The sequence below is a fragment of the Pseudophryne corroboree genome, chromosome 10 (assembly GCF_028390025.1).
Source record: "Pseudophryne corroboree isolate aPseCor3 chromosome 10, aPseCor3.hap2, whole genome shotgun sequence".
Classification (NCBI taxonomy): Eukaryota; Metazoa; Chordata; class Amphibia; order Anura; family Myobatrachidae; genus Pseudophryne; species Pseudophryne corroboree.
In genome coordinates this window covers 67919347-67925675 of record NC_086453.1, presented here as the reverse complement: position 1 = coordinate 67925675, position 6329 = coordinate 67919347, and the positions used below count along the sequence as shown (strand labels likewise).

At 38.5% G+C, this 6329-nt stretch overlaps 1 pseudogene; it reads left to right on the top strand.

The window, feature by feature from the left end:
* Nucleotides 1-1781: 1781 nt before the first annotated feature.
* LOC134968194 (5S ribosomal RNA) lies at nucleotides 1782-1901 on the top strand (annotated as a pseudogene).
* The last annotated feature ends 4428 nt before the right edge of the window (nucleotides 1902-6329 follow it).

Here is a 6329-nt window from a genome sequence, read left to right as displayed (position 1 = left end):
TGTCAATCACACTCCGATCACTTCAACGATGGAAATTCTTCGTTCGGACGTGAGTAAATCTACTAAGTTTTGTGCTAAAATACTTAGTGCACTGCGTACCATACGCATGCGCATTTTCGCCTTAAGCGCTCAGTTGCGAAAATCGGCAACGAGCAAACAACTCGGAATGACCCCCATTGTTCTCATTATGAAAACCTGATCTTATGTACTTGAAGGTGTACATCTAAAAAAGTCTGGAGAAAGGGTTCATCAGACCATCCAAGCCACCCTAAGGGACATGCCTATTTTTTGTTGGCAAGAAAGACAGTGGTCTTTTACCTTGCATACACTACAGTTGCTTGAACAAGATTACTGTGAATAACCAAACTCCCATGCCACTGACACCATAGCTTTTCAACTAGTTAAAGGGATAACTGTATTTTCAATAAATTACTGGCAGATAGTTTATTATTAAACCCACATCATTGAAGGGAATGAGTGGCAAATATCAGTTAACATCTGTGGAGCAGTTTTGGCTGTTTGCATTGTGGTGCCTCTTAACACCCTCATCAGGAAGGCAGGTCTTCAGTCCACCAACCTTGAATAAAATGTTATTATGGAAGTTGATACTGTAGCTCACATGTAGGATCCATAGAGAGCAATCCTCTCAAGTAGGTTCCTCGAACAAAAAGATACATCCCAGTGCTTTTTTTTTTCAAGGAAATTCTCTACTGCTAAGGCCAATTAGGATGTAGGAAATTGGGAGCTCCTAGTGACCAAATGGGCATTTGAAGAGTGAAGATATTGGCTAGAAGAAATTCAACATAAGTTCACTGTCTTTATGGACCATAAAAAACTTCTGTATAATGAAGCCGCCAAAAGGTTATGTCCCAGGCAGGTCCAGTGGGCTCTGTTCCTCTCAAATTTAGATTTAATTATCATTTTCAGGCCTTGAACCAAAAGTCTTAATGCTGATACTCTATCCAGGAGCTTCTGCAACAGCATATAGATCCTTCTACATGGATTCCAATTATTCTGGCTGAAAAATGATGCCTTGCATTACCAGGCTCCTGCAGAATCCCTATATTATGTGAGTAATTTTTTTCACACAAAGCCTTCATGTGCCTATCACGGATAGGTTAAGTCCTATAACTATCTGAATATCATAGTGCATGTGCATATTCTGGTTGCTCCAAGAGGTGCTGGAGCTGTGTGGTACCCAACAGGTATTGGGTGGCAGATTATTGTACAAAGAATTCTTAAGCTGTGGTTTAGCTTTAATTTTGAAACAGATTGCTATATAATTATCTTCATGTACATTACTGTCTGCTTTGGTTATTGAATAACATTTTCAGCTGTTTATCTGCGCTCTTTCTCTCATTATAGCCTCTCTGACACATTGTAAGAATTTTCTTGCAAATGTATGTTCAGGCTTTAGAGGCTCACATATAGTGAGAATTCGGATCGGTGTGCGTGATATAAATTATTAGATATAATTGTTGCCTCACTGTATATCACCACTTTATCCTGGCTATGCAAGTTGACGCCCTTGCATAGGATTTTTTGCATATGATAATTGTCCTTATCGTGATTTTGCTAAATTGCACAGTGGACATCTCTGCATATAATATTTGCACATGATAATTGTCCCACTACTATTATCTGGATTTTGCTATAATTTCACTCCTTTTTCATGGGCATAAGATAAATACAGATACTGAACACACGATTGATCTAGATCGCTTTGGATACATAATTTGGGCGATACGGGTATTGGGATTGACTGAACGGGCGGATCAAATAATTGCGGACATACCCCGCTGGAGATGCCCAATCTCGTCTGATCTTGGAAGCCAAGCAGTGGAGGGCCGGGTCAGTACTCGGATGGGAGACCACCTTGGAACACCCTGGTACTGCAAAAAATTCTTCCACCCGATCTAGAGTGATCCCCAATAATACCAATTGGCATTCGGTTCTGTATGACTTATGATTTTACTCTCTACGTCAAAATAATCCTGAATAGGATTGCTGTAGAACAAATGATGGTCATATATTACACAAAGGCATTACTGTGATTATAGCAAATCCACTAGTCCCAAGATTTGGATTTCCGGTTCTTATTGTGGTATTGAAAACCACATGAATTATTCTTAACATAAGTGTTATATTTTCGCGTAGCTATATTATTCACGTACAATTCACTCCTATAATCACCTTTTATTAATGAACAAATAAAGTTATGTTTTATCAGAATTGATTAATATACACCTATTCCTCTGAATTAGAGTGCTCCCACACAAGAGTCTACTTTCCAACTTTCTATTGTTGGTTTTTCTTAGTTGATACTTCTCTGACTCTCGGGAGCACCACTGATAGCAACATATATCTGCAAAAAGGATTATCTATCCACATGCACAAGGTTGCTGTATCCATAAGCAATTCAGCGTTATAAATCAGTTTTTCAGAGGGCATTAATAATTTATTGCATACTAGTGCGGTCCCAAAAAAAGCTTTTTTCAAATCAGATATTGGCTGTTAATTCAGTCTTCGTGGGATACCAGCACAGTCACATTATTATCATTCTTCATTAGGGTGGGACTTTTTCTTCTCTTAGGATACCCTGCCCCATCAATTCCATTTCACACAAGGAGTTAAGTTTTTTCTAGTATGAGTTTCAACTTAAAGCAAGAGCTTAGTTCAAGATGGAAAAATAAGGACAACCTAGATGATATTTTCCCGAGTGACCTGGTAGACACTGGACCCCATATCAGTTGGGAGGAGGACTTTCATAAACTGGACTCCACATTACGCAAACAAATCAGAACCAACTGGGATCTAACTACTTTAGAAAATTACATCAAAAATAAAATTTCCCCACGTGGTCTCCGCCCAAGGGTTTTTCAAACATTCGACCTTGCCAGTGAGAGCCTCAAAAAAGAATGGGAACACGTTCTTCTAAAATGTTCCAATGATTTGATGAATGTTCTAATCAAACACAATAATCTCATATTAGAGGAATGTGAACACAAGTTAGAGGAACTAGGCAAGAAATTAGTGATCTGGGAAAAAGATTCTCAATTTCAAAGATGCTTTGAGAAAAATAAATTAGAACTTCAAGCCTATGAACAAATGATCATTGACAGGAAAAAGACCAAATACGCCAGAGACAAAAGAGACTTTGTGTCCGGGAAAATCTTCAGATGGCATAAAACATCCTGGAAAAAAGATCCTCCCAGATATACAGGCCAATATTCATCTTCAGAGGCTGAGACGTCGGGAGCAGAGGATATTCCAGATTACACCACAGAAAGATATGCAAACCCCAGAAGTGATATATCTGTTAATACTCAGAATACAGCCACTTTTTTAGGGGATCCCCGAGGAGGAAGAGGCAGACAAAGAGGAGGAAGACAAGGTGGGGCAAGAAGAAGAAGAGGACCATCACAATGGGATTCCTCGCCACCACTGACACGCAACACGTACAAAAGACAACATCAACAGGATCGATGGTAACAGCAACTGGGGATAATGAAGATTCAAAATTGAAGATTATCAATCTTTCAGAGCATGAACTTACACCAATACAGGAATCTATACTTAACAAAGGTTTGACTTTTTCTCCCACAGAACACTTTGATAGATTTAAGTGGGAAAAAGATCTCAAACTATTTGGAAGAAAGTTGCTACTAACAAAAATTTATACCGAGAAAGAGACTACCCCATTCACGACCTATACCAACATAGAAGAGGATACAACAACCCCACTTGTGACTCCGCAAATACTCTTGGAATCAGAATCCCTAAGTTTATCTCAGGTTGAACAGGACGCTCTCGCCGCCGTACAAGAATTAGAGCAAGAACAAAATCCCAGCATTGGAGCTGAATCTTCCATCAGACCTATTTGTAAAAAGAAGTCCACATACTTTCCACAAGAACATATATGCCCTGAAGTACAGGTCTTTATGAAGCTGGTAGCCAAAGAATTTGATCAAATCCATCTAAACAAAAAAAGATACCAGGGTCATTCTAATTTAACTTCACAAGAAAGGACGGCCATAAGAGAAATACAGACATGGCAAGACGTGGTTATAAAGCCCTCAGACAAAGGGGGAAACATTGTCATCTGGCCTAAAATAGACTACATCAAGGAAGCACAGCGACAACTTACTACTACTGATTGTTATAAAAGAATGCTACTCAATCCATTACAGAACTACAAAACTATCTATGAAAGAATTATCAATCAAGCACAAGCACAGGGTACAATCACTAAGCAGGAGTATGAATACTTACTGACACCGAATCCCAGAATTCCAACGTTTTACATGCTACCGAAGATACACAAAGACTTACAGACTCCCCCAGGGAGACCAATAGTGTCCGGCATAGGGGGACTAATGGAGAAGGCGAGTATCTTTCTCGATCTACACCTGAGACACTTTGTTTTGGATCTTCCCTCGTATGTTCAGGACACAACAGACATACTCAGGAAATTGCATGATCTAAGGTTAGAAGATAACCAATATCTAGTAACTCTAGATGTCGAGGCACTATATACCTCTATCAGCCACAAAGATGGGATAACGGCAGTAGAGTATTTTCTACACAACGATGGAAAAGAGGATTTTCATGATTTTCTCATCAAACTACTCCATTTTGTCCTGCATTACAACTTTTTTACATTTAACAATCAATTTTACCTCCAAACAAGAGGCACAGCTATGGGGGCTGCGTGTGCACCCACATATGCAAATATATTCCTTGGATGATGGGAAAAAGAATTTGTTTTCAAAGATCACAATGACAATTTTACAACCCATGTCATTATGTGGAATAGGTACATAGACGACATCCTTATGATTTGGGAAGGGGACTTACAATTACTGCATCAATTCATCGAACATCTAAATAAGAATGATCTGAACATTCGCCTCACTCACACTATAAGTCAAACGGAAGTACCATTCCTGGACTTAATGATCTATAAAAATCCAGAGGGAATGATTGCTACGAGTCTATATCGCAAAAGCACTGCGACTAATACACTACTACACCAAACAAGCTCTCATTTTCCCCCGACGATAGAAAATATACCGAAAGGGGAATTTCTTCGTCTGCGTAGAAACTGTTCAGACAATAAGAACTTTACAATACAAAGCGCAGATCTGGCACAGAGACTTTGCAACAGAGGATACAGTAAAACCTCCGTAAAAAAAGCATTAAAATCTGTTAAAGTCATCAAGAGAGAAGATATTATCTTCAAGGATCACAAAAAAGAAAAAAAGTCTGAAAACACCATCCGCTTCGTTGGAAATTTCTGCCAAGAATGGAAAAAGATCAACGAAGCAATACAGAAGCACTGGCACATTTTACACACAGACCCCGCTCTATCTAAGAAACTTGGTCCCAAAGTCTCTATGAGTTGGCGCAGATCAAAAAATTTAAAAGATCGACTGGTACAGAGTCACTTCCAGAAATTCCCTGACAAAAAACCAATTATCACAGGCACATACCCCTGCGGGAAATGCAAAGCCTGCAAATACATTGTCCCAATAAAAGAAATAGAGGACAAATATGGGAATATAATTCTAATTACGGATTACATGAACTGTCAAACAGAGGGTGTCATCTACTGCCTCAGTTGTAGTTGTAACCAGAAATACATTGGCATGACGACATGACCTTTCAAACAACGTATCCTAGAACATATAGGATCCATACGCAATGCCATTACGGATAAGCAAAAGATGAAACAACTGACATCCGTTGCCCGTCACTTTTATACTTGTCATGGGAGCAGGTATGAAGAGCTAAAAATCTTTGGTTTGGAAAGGATTAGACTTGGAATACGAGGAGGAAACCTAACTGATAGTCTACTGAAGAAAGAAAGCGAATGGATCTTCAAGATGGGAACCATATATCCAGCTGGCATGAATAAAAACATTAACTTTGGGGTCTATTTAAATTAATTAATTTACTGTTAGAGTCACGAAGAATTCTATTCCATCCTGGCCACATATAATACTATTGACATATGCTACTCAATATCAACACAATTAGTACAACAGTACAATATAAATTAATGGCACAATTACTACAGGAATTTTCATACATCACCACACATCACTTTTTCACCTCTCCTGAACTTGGGCTCTTAGTTTATATTTTTCTCACATAATCAGTAAGATGAAGAGTCTATGCACAAATTGCCCTCATAATTGTCACGTTATAATATTTAATTAATTGCACCTGGCACATATTATTTATTAAGAAATATATTCATTTCATTTTCACCACCAATCATTACAATAATACTATCCACTATCACTTATTCATCACATACACTATCC